Below are 16,378 nucleotides of genomic sequence, written 5' to 3'. Positions count from 1 at the left end.
CCAGTGAAGCTGACAATGAAGATTAACTATCATAGTTTTTTAAAAAGAAAAAGTTACTTTTAAGCTGTCAAATTTGTAAATGTTTACATAAGATAGCAGCTAGTAGCCTGAGTTATTATTCATGTCTACTTGTGTTATGTTGAGAAATAATTCAGAGTTCTGCTATAAGTATTATTTTTCATTTTAACTTATATTCAAAATAGCTATAAATGATACTTTGTTTTTCAATTCTTTCTTTACAAATAACACAGCATTGCAGTTGTAAAGCTATCTCTGCAACCATAAATAGAAATTTAATTTACAGCTCAAAGCAATGACTATTATCCACTGCTAAAGAAACTTTTCTGACCAAGGCTGAGAGCAGTACTAATCTATGGTAATAAATAAATATTTAGAAGACAGTTTGTCACCATGTCCATCTAACAAAATATAGCCTATTTTTCCTCCTAGGACCAAAGATATTCTTGAGTGAGCAAGTTTTATCAGTGTACACACACACTACACACACACACACACACACACACACACACACACACACACACACCATAAAATATTATTCATTAAATGAAGTCATTTATATTGAGAACACATAAATAGAGGTATATCTTACTTTGTTCACAAAATAATTCTAATCTAGCAGGTATCATAGTGTGAAAACTTGTGCATTCACACATCAGTTTAACCAACCTCCTGAAATGATGTGCATTTAACAAATGCCACTTTATTCTTTAGCAGTGTTTCTATCTCCTAATATCCCACATTAATTCCACATAGTCTTTCAACCTATTTTCACCATGAAAATGACAACTACAACAACAAAACTTTCTGTAGTAAAAATGATATTTGGTCTTTCAGAACTATTAGAGAACCAGAACTCATCATTTGTTTTAGTTGATAAAGGTGCTATATTCTAATATAGTCTAAAATGTTATTTAAAACATGTTCATTTTTCTCCAAATGATTAATTTTTCAGAACCCAGATACTAGTGATGGCTTTATAACATGATTAGTTATCTGGGACAAAATTTATCTTTAAATATATTGGCTATAATTCAAATTTCAAATAGTCTTTTTGATCATTTCAAGTTTTTAATCAACATCTAAAATGTTTGGTTTTAGTTTTAAAGAAAGTAACCTATCCCTAAAAAATATAAAGTCTACTGGGGAAGGCAGACCACAAACGATAAGATTGTTCAGTAGTAGAAGACATCAGGAAGAAAATTGTGAAGTCACATGAGCAAACTAAAGAAGACAAGAGGTCTGGTGAGACTCATTAGAGAACAGGGAAGACCCCCATTAAATTGAGGAAATGAATCGAGTATGTGTGAGATAAATGAGGGAGCACACCAGAGGTTTGAGGGAGTTGGGGTTTTGTTTGTAAATAAAGTTTGAGTCTTCTGAATGCACATAATGGTGACTTGTGGTGTGAGTGAGGGGCCCCAGAATAGCCAATCTGGTGGCAATCCAATAAGTGAGAATAAGAATGATGACCAGATAGGGGGCAAAGCCAGAAGTGTACTCAAAGAAGGATGCTACAAAAGACTGAAGAAGGTATTTGTGGGGTTTTTTTTCCAAATGAAATATTCATAGATTGAGTTCAGCACAGAAAATACGTGATTTGGTAGACTTTTTTAAATTTTATTTTATAATTAATTTAATTTTTACATATCAGCCACAGATTCCCCTGTCATCCCTCCTCCCACCCCCTGCCTTCCCCCCCAATCCACCCCCATTCCTACCTCTTCCAAGGCAAGGTCTTCCCTGGGGTTTCAGCTCAGCCTAATATATTCAGTTGAGGCAGGCCCAAGCCCCTTCTCCCTACACCAAGGGTGAGCAAAGTGTCTCAGTATAGGCCCTAGGTTCCAAAAAGCCAGCTCATGCACTAAGGACAGGTCCTGGTCCCACTGCCTGGGGGCCTCCTAAATAGTTCAAGCTAATCAACTGTCTCACTTATCCAGAGGGCTTGATCCAGTTCCATTAGGGCTCCTCGGCTATTGGTTCATAGTTCATATGTTTCCACTAGTTTGGCTATTTGTCCCTGTGCTTTTTCCAGTCATGCAATATTGAGACCGTGATTGGTTGACTTTTTAAAGCAGTCATTCTGTCTGTTATATAGATGGTTGGTTTTAAAAAAGTAAAAAGAAAAGAGTCCAACTTAAAAAAAATCAAGATAATAACCTAAGTGAATTATGCTAATGGGTGCAGCTGACTAGAGTGGGTGGAGAATGATTAGATGCCAACCACCTATTATAAAACTCAACTTCCTTAGTCATGATGGTAACAAAATGTAATATTAGGTTCAATTAAGAAGAAAAAGCAAAGCAGAAGACACCAAAAGTGTTTTGCCCTTTACAAAATCTCACCCCAAATTATCTTTTCAAATGCCATTTTCCATAATTCCATTCTAATTCTGACAAGTGATGATTATCTTCTGACTATGATGTCTGTAACTAGGTCATACTCTTGACCAGACAACAGTCATTTTTTTGTTTGTTTTGTTTTGTTTTCTGTATGAACTATCCTCCCTCCATTTACAAAGTATGAAAGTCTCTCAAACCCATGAGAACTTCTTTAGCTAGCCTGGTGCTCACCTCTGATCTCCCTAGGCAGGAAATGCAGTATAGTGAAATGAAGCAGAGTCAGATAACAGACAATTGCATCTTTCCCAGTTCTGACTTTAGGAAAGGATATGCTTAAAACTCATAATATATTACCTATATAATCATAGAACCAAGTCACATATAAATCAGAAAACAACTGTATCAGAAGCTGATGCACATGTGTGGGGGTGGGGGGAATCTTGCAACTATGGTCATTTTTAGCTGCAGAAAGCAATGCAGACAGGAGAGCCCAGAAAAGGAAGATGATGCTACAAATGAGCAGAGGTTTGGGCATATAAACCAGAAAGACTAGCATATGGTCTTGACTTTTGATAAATATGCCAGAAATACACATGGAGGAAAAAAAAACCAGACAGGATCTTCAACAAATAGCGCTGTTCCATCAGGGCAGCTAAATGTAGAAGAATCCAAATACATTCATATTTATCATCCTGTACAAAACTCAAGTCCAAATAGATCAAAGACTTCAACATAAAACCAGATACATGGAACCTGATAGAAGAGAAAGTAGGGAACAGCCTTGAAGTCATTGGCACAGGAAAAGACTTTCTGAACAGAACCGTGTTAGCACAGGCAATAAGATGAGATTCCATCTTAGATATGTCAGAATGGTTAAGGTCAATAAAGCAAGAGACATCTCATTATGATGAGGATGTGGAGTAAGGGGACCATTCCTCCACTGATGGTAGAAGTTGAAATTTGTGAGGCCACTAGGAAATTCAGTATGGTGGTTCCTTCAGGAAGATAGGAATTGATCTACCTAAAGACCCAGCTATACTACTCTTAGGAATATACCCAAAGGACACTTCATCCAACCACAGAGATACTTGCTCAGTCACATTCATTGCTGCTTTATTCATAATACCCAGAAATTGGAAACCACCTAGAAGTCCCCCAACAGAAAAATGGGTAAAGAAAACACAGTACATTAATGCAATGGAATATTATTCAACCATTAAGAAAAAGAAATTCATGAAAGTTGCAGATGAATGGATGGAATTAGAAAAAAAAAATCATCCCAAGTGAGGTATTTTGGATCTAGAAAGAAAAATATTGTATGTATTTGCTTATATGTGGATAGTAACTTAAATCAATGATAACCAAGCTACAATAAGTAGAACCACAGATATAAGGTAAACAGTAAGTTAATACTTACTGTTAATATAAGGTCAACAGTAAGTAAACAGGAAGAAAGATAGAGTTCTCAAGGAAAGGGAAATAGGAAAGATAGCTATGGATAGATGTTGGTAGTGAAATGGAAGAATCAAATGAGGAGAGGGAAGAGAGAGGGGAACGGGGAAGAGAATATGGGAAGAAACAGCTAAAAATTGTCACGTGAGGAGTACGAAGGAAACCTAATAGAGTAGAATCTTATTAAAATATATACATATGAAGGTGGTCTAAATGAAATCACCAAATGATGATAGAGAGAGAGTTCTAACTGGCCATATCATGTCACCAAAAAAAAGCCTCCAGTTCCAAGGTTGGGTGACATCTAAATGAGTTATTAGCTAAAAGGGTCACATGAAAATTTCCAGACAAACCAGGGTGTTGCTAAGATTATAGGTTGTTCTTCACAAACTGTCAGCAAGGGCCCATTGCTGAATTCAACACTTACACAACTCACTGAACACGAAGACTTCAAGCTGGTACCTACACAGAGCGCTTTCCCCGCTGTTCTAGCATCTATGGTACAGGAAAGTACTCTGCATGCTTCCAAATGAGCAAAGTAAACATCAAACCCACCACAATGTTGTTCTATCCACAAAATGTAGATGAATTTCTAAATGGTCTTATTAAATAAAAAACTCAGAGCCAGAAATTGGGGTTAAAGCCTGAGAGAGATCACAGGAATAGAAACAGCCACAGCTAACCTTAATCTCACCAACTCAGAAGATTCCAAATGCAAGATACTTCCTGCCTACCCACACCTATATGCCTTGCTGTTCTGCCATCTGATTTGCTCTCTCTGTCCAGCTACATCACTTCCTCCTCCTGCCCAGCTCTGTCACTTCCTGTCTGTCTGTACAGACCTCCAGACCTCCATGGTTAACTAGTGTTGGAATTTAAGGCATGTGCCACAACCACACCTGGCTCTGTCTCTGCTGTGGCCTTGAACTCACATAGATCCAGACAGATCCCTGTCTACCAGTGATAGGGTTAAAGGTATGTGCTAATATTGCATGCCTTTTGTGTTTACTTATAATGGCTTGGTTTTTCCTCTGATCTGCAGACAAGTTTTATTTATTAAATCACAAATAAAATATCACCACATTTCATCACAAATAAAATATCACCACAACAAGATATGCTGGCACAATGGTAGCAGAAAGTCTGTGAGAGTAACCAATCAATAACTGATTAGACTGAAAGTCCACTCACAACATGGAAACCATACCTGACACTGCTTGGGTGACCAAAATCCTGACACTAGATAGCATAGGGACCTAGGGTAAAGTCAAATTCTACTATCTAAACAAAATATAGCAGAAAAATGAATCCTACTGACAGTCTCCTTTACTCATAGATCAACACCTTGCTCAGCCATCATTAGAGAATCTTCCTCCTGCGGCAGATGGGAACAAACACAGAGACACACAGTCAGACAAAATGTAGAGAGTAAGAGAGCCCAAAAGACTCAGCCCTAAACTGAATGTAGTAGTTTGAATGAAAATGACCTCCATAGGCTCACAAAGGGTGTCACTATTGGGAAGTGTGGCCTTGTTGGAGTAGGTACAGCCTTATTGGAAGAGGTGTTCCCTAGATGTGGGCTTTAGAGTTTCAGAAGCCTAGGCCAAGCCCATTGTTACTCTCTCTTCCTGCTGCCTGCCTATCCAGAAACAGAACTCTCAGCTACCTCTCCAACACCACGTCTTCTGTGTGCCACCGTGCTTCCTGCCAGGATGACACTGGAATAAACTTCTGAACTATAAGCCAGCTCTAATTTAAATTCCCTCATATGTAATAATTGCCATGGTCATGATGTCTCCTCACAATTCCAAAAACCCTAAATGAGACACTGGATGTCTCCATCAAATTTCTCCCTTCAAAGCTTTGGGAATCCAGTGAAGAGAAATAGAAATAGAATAAGAGCCAGAATGGATGGGGGATACCAGAAAACAAGGCCCTCTAAATGAACATGAGCCAGGCTTAATTAAATAAATCTCCTTTTAACTAAAAAAAAAAAAAAAAAAAAAAAAAAAGCCCGGCTAGCTCAGTCAGTAGAGCATGAGACTCTTAATCTCAGGGTCGTAGATTCGTGCCCCACGTTGGGCGCCAGGTATTGGCAAAATTATTAAGGCCACTCCACGTAGCTAAAAGGAGATTTATTTAATGGCATAACTTACAAATTAAGGGATAGGTAGGTCGCAGGGTCTGCAGAAGGTGTATTGCAGTCCAGTGGTGTTCTCTGGAGCTCTGTTTGGCCCACCTCCACCATCCAGGGTCCCGGAACTGAAAGACCCCCAGCCTCCCCGCCTAACATAGCTTAGCTCAGCTGCTTTTGAATAAAGCCTGAGAGGTACTGAGGAGCTCAGTTAGCCACCTGGCCCCAGAGCGAGGAACTAAAAGGTCAGAAAAAGGTCGGGAAAACACCCTGTACCCTAGACAGAAGCTAGGCGTGGGCGAGCTCGGGGAGAAACCACGAGCTGACCTGGGTTTGAACCTGGCCTGATTCGAATCATCCAATCAGAACTGGCCTCATTTGCATCATCCAATCAAAACCCTGTAACCAGGCTTCTTGCTTCTGTACCCGTGCCCAACCCTATAAAAACCCTCTGCTCCAGCCCGTGGGCGCGCCAGTCCCTTGAGCTTCTTGAGAGACTGTGTCGCCCCGGGTACCCGTGTTCCGGAATAAAGCCTCTTGCTGTTTGCATCTGATTCGTGGTTTCGGTGTGTTCCTTGGGCAAGGGTCTCTCCTGAGGGAAGACTGCCATCAGGGGGTCTTTCAGAACAGAGAGAGCGCTGGCCGATCCAGATCTCGGGTCTCCAGGTACCTCCCTTGGCCCCGCCTTGTAGGCGTGACAGTTGCCGAAGTCTCAATGGGGGTTGGAACTTCCAGATCAAAGCTGGAATGGCTACCCACTACATCAGCCCTCCAAATGAGCAACAAAAATGGACTCAGAGGGTGTGTGTGTGTGTGTGTGTGTGTGTGTGTATGTGAGTGTGTGTGTGTATGTATGTGGGGGGGGGGGTTAAAACAATTAGAAAAGACAAGTCCATGAAGTTGATAGGAAATCAAGGAGGAGACAAAGGAGGAAGTGGAGGGGAGTATGAGGGTAGAAATAATATAAATACAGTACTAGTGCATGAAATTCTCAAAAAATCAATGGAAACAAAAACTTTAAAATACTTATATTTATTCCCATAGGTTAGTACCTCTACCAGCTTTTTTAGGAAGTTTCTTTATACAGTCAGCAGCACTAATTATACTCATTAATAACTACCGGTCAAAGTGAGGAGAATAATCAAAGTTTGAGTGGCCATCCATAAGTGGAACAAATGTATCACCCTCTCATAGAATAGAATGGAGCACAGAAAGACTCTAAGAGCCAGAGAATGGGGAAAAGTGTTGTAGAACATGAACACAATGCCAGTGTACACTTGAACTTAACAGCATCCATGATTACCTGCACAAGACTGGACTTACCATCAACCCAGCACAGAGGGGAAATAGACTTACAAGCACACACATTTCCCAGACTATTTATAGATAGCTAATGGTAGATTAGGGAGAGGAGAACATCAGGCCCCACTCCACCAAGGATCTAAAGGCAGTAAATGCTTGCTGGGGGAGAGATAAACATTTTCTTCAGTGGCATAGCCACTAACTTCTGTTTGTTACTTCTGTAAATAATGCCTCATTCACATTCTTAAGTGACCCTAAAGAAACTCATTAGGTCATGAACAAAAAGGACAAGAAATAGAAGAGGGAGAAGATGGCACAATGATGATCACTGTGAGTGAGAGGAGGACCGGGAATGGTGATAGGGAAGAATATAATCCAAACACATTATACACATGTAGAAAATGCCGTAATGAAATGCATTGATAGTGATAACTAATACATGCTGATTTAAAACAAACAAAAGAGAAATAGCACTTGCCAGACCAGAGGTCAGCAAGGCAAGAAGGCATGCCCTGCTGCTCCGGAGCTTTTCTCTAAACAAACAGCAGCTTGGAGAGACACACGGAGAAGACAGCAATCTTTTAAAGAATTCAAACATCAAATTGACCTGAAAACGGGTGTGTAAAATGATGGAGGTTGAGAGGTGGCCATAGTGATGTATTCTTTTAAGCCCAGCACTTGGGAGACAGAGCCATGAGATCAAGTCGAGCCTGGTCTGCACAGTAAGTTCCAGGCAAGTCAGAACCACCTGGTGAAGTCCTATCTCAAAATAAATAAATAAACAAATAAGCAAACAAACAAAGATAGAGGTTGAGTTAACTTAAATAAGCAGATTTAAGTTATTTTCCTACCTTTGATTTCTTGCCCTTATTTGTAATCATTTTTTAAATTAACTGAAATGTGCCTGTGTACCTCATTTAAAAGACTGGTTTAATGTAAACTTCCCCAATGAAATGCCATCTCTTCTGACACAAATTGTCTTTCATTTTGGAACTTTAGCATCTGGCTCACAGTGTATGATCAGGAATTTATATTGAACAAATAACAATATGAGAAAATTAATCACAAACGGTTTTGCCATACTGGGAAGGTTTTGCTACCGTGTAAATTTAACTGTTGTTGGCCTTAAAACTTTAATAAAAATGGGCTTAAGATGGTTTGTAAGGAAAGTCTATTCCATAGTATGTCTTTCATTTTTCAAAATCATGCCCATGTTTGAAATGAAATCTCCTTGTAAACTGGCATCAAGAAACCCTGTCTAAGTCATCAGGTTCCATCTATGCTGTCTCAGGAATGATAGTTTACCTCCAGAAAAGTCACTGCCAGTGTGCATGTAGATGCAAGGCACTGCAGAAGGAGGCTTCAGGCTAAGGAATTAACTGAACACTCTTCTGTCCTCTCCCTGATTGAATACATAGAGTGAGAAGCTTAAGAAAAGAACTAAATGGCAAAGGGGGAAAAAAACAAGTCCTGGTTACTAGTACTTCTCCTGGTAAAGGTCTGTGATCTACAGATATTTGATGTGACTCTGGAAGAAAGTGAAATTTATATCCTGAGAAGACACAAGGAATACTTTAAAGGAGCCAAGCATGGTGCATAGGGCCTTAATACCAGAAATTGGCAGACAAGGGCCGGTGGACCTCTGTGAGTTCAAGGCCAGCCTGGTCTACAGAGTGAGTTCTAGAACAGCCTGGGCTATGGAGAGAGATCCTGTCTCAAAAACAATAGAAAGGAAGGAAGGAAGGGAGGGAGGGAGGGAGGGAGGGAGGGAGGGAGGGAGGAGGGAAGGGAGGGAGGGAGGGAGGAAGGAAGGAAAGAAGACTTAAAAAAATTATGTTTCCCCCTATGAAGCCCAATTTAAAGACTTCAACCCCTCCTTAAATATCCTAAGCCATTGTTATTTGTAGATGTAGTTCCAAACAGTCTTATTAAATAAGAAACACAGAGCCAAATAAAGAATTAAAGCCCAGAGATCGAGCAGTAGTCAAGAGCTAAGGCCACCTTATCTTACCACTCGCTGCTGTCCTTCCCCTGAGAGAGACCTTCTTCCTGTGTCCTGTCTTTTTTTTCTTTCTGTTCTGCCTTCTCATTGGTTCTAAACCCAACCACATGACTTCCTCGTCACTGCCTGTCTATACAGACCTCCAGGTCTCTATGGTTCATACTGAGATTAAAGGTTCAGGTTACCACTTGGCTGTGTCCTTAAACACATAGAGATTCTGCCTGCCATGTGATCGGATTAAGGGCATGTGCCACTACCGCTGGATTTCTAAATGGCTTGCTCTTAGCTCTGATCCACAGGCAACTTTATTTATACAAATAAAATTACATTTCAGCACAAATAAAATATCATCATAATGACTGACTTCCTAAACCATCCCCTGAGATTCTATTGCTCCCCAAAATGAGAGAATTGTGAGAAGCAAGCACAGGACAAGTGAATAATACGTGTTCACATACAGTGTGTGGTGGAAGTGGGTCTCTTGCTCCTCACAAGATGCTCACAGAGAAAAGTAGTCTAGGAGTACTCTTCATAGACAGGCTGTGTACACTATCCTACATTTCATGATTTAGACATTAGACAAAAGTAGTCTATAATCACTAAGGTAAATGTGCTGGATGTGATGTAGAGAAGTGTGAGCAGATATGAGTGTTGGCCTCACATTTCCCTGCATTAATTTTCCTTATATCTTTTCTTATTACACTCACTCAGTACTGTTACACTTCTTGCTCAGTCTTGATGTCTGTTTTCAATGACTCATTCAATAAACTTCCTTAAGCGTCAACTGTTTTGTTCTATGCATTGAAACTGAGATGAAAAATACTATAGAGAATGAGGAATAAAAACCTCCTCTGTTCTCTGAAATCCCACTATTCCATGATGACCATTCCAGCCAAAGAATGCAAGAATTGAAGAGATTCATATGCATTGAGGAAGTAAAATCTTGAATAAGTTGGGAAACTAAAAAAAATATATAATTAAGAAGGAAAAATTTAAAAAATGTAATTTAATAAAAAGAAAATATTGGACAAGTGTTAAGAAATTACTAGTTTAGCAAATTAAATGAACAAGAAACTGACTCAAAATGAGTGAATTCAGGTTCTAAAAACAATCATGAGGTATTTTGACAAACATTATGAGGTAAATTATATGAAGGTTGTCATAATCAACCAATGCAACTGGTTAATATTGTTAACTATATAAATTTTTCAGAAGTTATATGATTTCATTTTCCAATATAAATATTTATAGCCTTGATATAAAATATATAAATAAGTAATCAAATACTGACAGTTTAACTATGAGAATGATATTTGTCTTCAAAATGTCACTTATACAATTAATATGCAAAGTGCATGGTGATATATTTGATATATAAATATGAGATAAATATAGAAAATTTATAAAAAAAACTTTTACATATATGAGAACAGAGAAAAACATGGCTGAACAGTACCAAAATCATCATGTGAAACACAAGTATGTATTAAATATGAATATATTCAGCCTCATTATCAACAAGTATGTATTGAATATGAATACATTCAGGCTTATTGTCAATGATATTAAAATTATGATAATTAAGATTATTTTTCATCTGTTATATTGGATAAAATATTTGTAACGTCGTAGTGTGAACACCAGCGAAGCTTTGCCAGTGACGTCATGGGCTAGGATAGTAGGGAAATAATACTTGCTGTTGTTTTGGAGAGATGCATTGTTTGCTGCAGCTTTGTTAACCCATTTTGCAGCCTATGAAGGAGCACAAGGGTGTACTATTACTTTAAACCACATTTACAGAATCTAACTTGTAATAATTGGAGATGTCCACAAATTCCACTATAGTCATTTCCTGTAATGTTATTCATAATCAAATTTTTTAAAAATCTAAGAATAGGAAACTAAGCAGGCACATTATGGAAGTTGTTAAATGACATGTTCAAAAAGAAATTCTACAATGTATTTTCTTGTATAGTGATGTTATGTAAACAAAATATGCTTCTAAATTTCATAATAAACCGGGCGGTGGTGGCACACGCCTTTAATCCCAGCACTCGGGAGCCAGAGGCAGGCGGATCTCTGTGAGTTTGAGGCCGGCCTGGTCTCCAAAGCGAGTTCCAGGAAAGGCACAAAGCTACACAGAGAAACCGTGTCTCGAACAACCAAAAAAAAAAAAATTCACAATAAATAATATTTATATGCTAACACACACATCATATTTTCTCGAAAATAATTTATTTTGATAATCAAGCATGTTAATAACAGTAATAATGAAATAATTTTAGAAGTAAAACATGGTAAATCTCAATTACAATTTTTTTTTTCGAGACAGGGTTTCTCTGTGTAGCTTTGCACCTTTCCTGGATCTTATTCTGTAGCCCAGGCTGGCCTCGAACTCACAGAGATCTGCCTGGCTCTGCCTCCCGAGAGCTGGAATTAAAGGTGTGCACCACCACCGCCCAGCTTTTTTTTTTAATTACAAACTTTTCTAGAACTACCAAGTTATCTGTTGGGATACATAGGTGATGTGTTGGCTGTTACCTAGGAACAATAAAAGAGTAGCTTTAAACTAAATTTAAGGGTGTTAGGCATACTTCTGGTACAGACCTTCCTTTCTCCCATGCTTGAGGTCCAGGTTTTTCCTTTAGGGGCTCTGTCTGCTAAGGTCTATTGTAGAATACTGCATTATTATTAACAATAATATTTCACACTAACATGAAAAGGAAAATGCAAGTGAGCAAAACAAGACAGATACCTGATCTGGATAAATAGAAGGAAGAGGAAAGGTGAGTGGCTAGGGAGGTAGATGAGCCAGAGTCTGGGAATTTTGAGCATATCTGTCATTAACAGAGCTGGAAAGAGCACAGCATTAATCCTGAGGATCTGTCTGCACTCATTTTCTCTGTCTGCCTGTTTTCTTCCACTGTCAAGTCTCTAATTCCAAAAGCATAAAGAGGGAAAACCAATTACCAAGAGAAAATGAGAACAGCTCTAACAGTGGTTTTTCCTATGATTGGTGGCTTTATGCGAACTCAGTTATTTTTAGCTATCAGCATAAAGATACTGTCTTCACTTACACAACTGTTAATGACCACAGTTTTCTTTTTTGTTTACAATACTACAAACATATGCCATAAACATAATGTTTGGGAATGTATATAATCATAAATATTAATTCGTATATAAAATAATAAAACTCAAATCAGCCAAAAGTTTGTCATTTCGTAATTGAGTTCACCTGATGTTTAGAGCAATGACACCTTCCTTACTCTGTGAATCAGTTAGTTCCTTAACCCCACCCCCATTATTGACCCAAGTGAATTTTAATCAATTGTGATTCAAGGTTTCATGTCATGAACATGAATATTACCTTGAGTGCTGATGAGCAATAAAATAATTATTATGTAAATTTTCTGTAGCTTCATAGAGCTAAACATTTCTTAATTCTTTTTTAGCACAAATATAAGTCAGAATATACAAATGCTAACCTTAGTGAGGTCTCTTTAAAATCATTTCCCTACTGAACATACAAATTCAATTTAATTTCAAGTAGAAATAGGACATTAAAAAAAATAAGGTGCACACTTTGCATTCCTGGAGAGACAAGAAGTAATCTTCAGCAAATCAGAAAGCATTTTCCTGTATACTCGGTGATGCTGTTATTAGTACAGTATTTTCCAAGTTCTTGTGATCAAAATGTCAGGAGACAATGGTTTTCTCCATTTTCCTCCTCAACAGTGTTACTGCATTCTGACTAGCCTGGTTACAAATTATATACCATCAAAGCAAAAGACGCAGATGGTACATAAATAGCAGGTGCATTTGAGAGCAGAGCCCAGAACTTTTAGCTCAGAAATCTCAAATAATGTTGATGGAAGAAAGCCTATGATTTCCTGCTGTTTTGAATGGGTTTTAAAATTACATATCTTGAACAAACTTGCTCATGTGAGGCTCAGAAAAAAAAATAGTAAACTGAGATTATTTCAGTTGAGATCATTCAGTGTTATCTTTGCTTACCCATTATGTAAGCCTGAAGTTCATGTGTAATTCCGTCAAACCTGACTAATTTTGCTGAGACACATTCAGCATTTATCTAATCATTTTATGTCTGAGAGACTTCAACATTTTGGAACACTATGTGAATCTGAAGAAACTGGTGAAGGAAGATGTGGTCTCAGGAGAGCTTGGCATACTCAGTGAAACCCCCATCCTATGCCAGGGCATTGCAAAGCACAACTTGATCAAAAAGCAGCTTTGCAAGGTCATGGGTTTATACCTTCTGTTCCTTTTCCTTCCTTCTGTGGACTTCTCCAAAGCTGAGAGTTAGAAAGATACGTTCTATGCAGCTTTCTAAAGACTTTAACCATGGAGGGCACTGTTAGCCTGACTTTCCTTTGGGTCACCAACCAGCTCCCAAACAAAGACATAGAGACTTATTAAATATGAATGCTCAGCCTTAGCTTAGGATTGACCCACTAGCTCTTTTATTAATTAATTAATTAAAGTTAACCTGTTTCTATTCTTCTACATTTTACCTCGAGGCTTTTTACCTTTCTTTCATTCTGTTTGTCGTACTTTCCTGCTTCCTCAGTGTCTGGCTGGCTGGCCCCTGGCATCTCCCTGTCGTCTCTTTTTCTTTCTCCCTTGAGCCTAAATTCCTCCTCCTACTTATTCTCCCTGCCCAGAAGTTCTGTCTGTATCTTCTCCCTCAATATCAGCTGTTGTTGTTTGGTTTTGCTCTATTGGGGGGCTTGCCACCCAGCTCCCACATAAATCACACATGGAGGCTTATTCTTAATTTTAAATGCTTGGCCTTAGCTTGGTTTGTTTATTGCCAGCTTTCCTTAACTAATTATTGCGTCTATCTTTGGCCTCAGGGCTTTTATCTTTCTCTATTCCTGTATACCTTTTCTTCCCTTCTTAATCTGTGTCTGGTTGTGTAGCTGGGTGGCTGGGTGCCTGGCCCCTCAAGTCCTTCTCCTTTCTCTCTCATTCCTTCATCCCTGATCCCAGATTTCTCCTATTTATTCTCTCTGCCTGACAGCCCCACCTATCCTTTCTCCTGCATCACTATAGCCCTTCAGCTCTTTATTAGACCATCAGGTGTTTTGGAAAGGCACAGTAACACAGCTTCATAGAGTTAAACAAATGCAACATAAACAAAAAGTAACACACCTTAAAATAACATTCTACAATAATTGACCATTTGACATTTTATTAGACCAATCAGTTGCCTTAGGTAGGCAAGGTAAACCAGCAACACATCTTTACAAAGTTAAACAAATGCAACACATCTTTGCATAGTTAAACAAATATTCTGGAAAGGGGCACATCTCAAGAACTCTTTGAAAAAACATTTGGACTTTAGAATAACATAACAAAAAAAGGAAAAGGGAAATGCATCAAGTGCTTTAAAAGACAGTTTGTTTTTTGTCAATACTAGACTATTTTCAACCACATATAGGATAAAGTATGAAGAAAATGATCATAGTGATTCTGTGTTTAAAAGAAAGCATGAAGCTATTTTGTCCTTGTCAATGCTTCTCAACCAAGGTTCACCACATTACATATTTGCAATTTAGTGATAACCTAAAAAAAAATATGTTTAACCACCTGAATAAACAACTTAAAATGTTATGAAATTGGATAATCTTAAAATATATCTGTGTTTACAATCATGATTTCTAAATATTAAGATTTAAAGCCAATAATTAAAGAACTAAGTCACTTTAATAACTAAAAACATCAAGATGCCCAGCAGTTTGAATTGAGGAGAGAAACGAGGGAATGACATTATGAATCAAAAGAATCATTGCATTATCAGTACCATATTTATATTTATGTGGCAAACAAATATTTGTTTTAGTAAAATATGTCAACATAAAAATATTTATGTAAATCTGAAACTGATGACTTGCCAAAAACTCAGTGGAGTGGAGGTGTTGAATTTTCCAAGGAAACAAGCGATTTCTCAGATATTAGTTTGTTTAGGAGGATATGGGGACAACCAACTAAACATTCCAGTGAAGGAGTTCCTGTGAGTGGAAGTTAGAACATGCGTTCTTATGTTTGTCAGGGAATTCTACTGAGAAGTAGTCTGAGTACTTCATCAAAGTCCTAAGAAGAAGAAGGAGGAGGAGAAGAAGAAAGATTCTGTAACATCAATCTTTAATTAAAATGGCTTACACAAGCTTGCTTGCAGACAATCTGATGGAAGCATTTTCTCAACTGAGATTCCCTCTTCCCAGATGACTCTAGCTTGTGTTGAGATGACAAAAAAACTAACCAGCTAAGTAATATTGATACATTAATGGCATCCTTAGAATTCACTTAATCATTTTAGCTACACCAAAGTTATGCTTTATATCTGGAGATACAGTCTAGTCACGAACAATGCATTTATAGTCATATATATGTCTCTGCTGTTTTTCGGTTTTCTTTGACTCCTATGACACTGACACCTTTCAAAATTCATCTATTCTATAGAATGCTGCACATTTCAAGTATCTTATTCATCTTTGGCAAGAATATTCAAGAAGGTGTGCTAAGTTATCTGTGCATTCTGTGGTAGTGTATGTTTTCACTCATGTCTGTTACCTTTCATGGTTTGGTAAAGGTGTAATTGGACTTTCTCAAACCAAAAAATGGAATCATTTCATACCTGAGTGTAACTAAAAAAAAATAATAACCTGTGCTTAATAATATGTAATCAAAGGGCTGAAAGGGAAAAGCTCCTTTTTTTGTCTGCCAAAACTACATCATGCTCTATTTTTAATCTATAGACTAAAATTAAATTAAATGAAGTCAAATCAAAATAAAGCAAAAGATATTTGTTTTGTGTTAGTTCTATGTAATAAAATACTTGTGCGGTTTATATATGATTTTATAATCTTATTTCTTTAAGTATAATTAACAACATTATAATAAAAAAATTTCTGAGCTCCATGAGAAGATGCATTTACATATCCACATATAATCTAAGTAGTTGAAGAGTGGGGAGAAAAGGTTATTAAATCCATTCATATTATATTAAACAATCTTGAGTTTCAACGGGTGGAAGGGATATCATTTTCTAGTGGCAGACTCAGAAGCCAAACTGAATTACAGAGCTCAAAGTTTTGTTCTCAT

The sequence above is a fragment of the Peromyscus eremicus genome, chromosome 2, assembly GCF_949786415.1.
Source record: "Peromyscus eremicus chromosome 2, PerEre_H2_v1, whole genome shotgun sequence".
Taxonomy (NCBI): Eukaryota; Metazoa; Chordata; class Mammalia; order Rodentia; family Cricetidae; genus Peromyscus; species Peromyscus eremicus.
The sequence above is the reverse complement of the archived record's forward strand: the minus strand, read 5'-3'. Positions refer to the sequence as shown.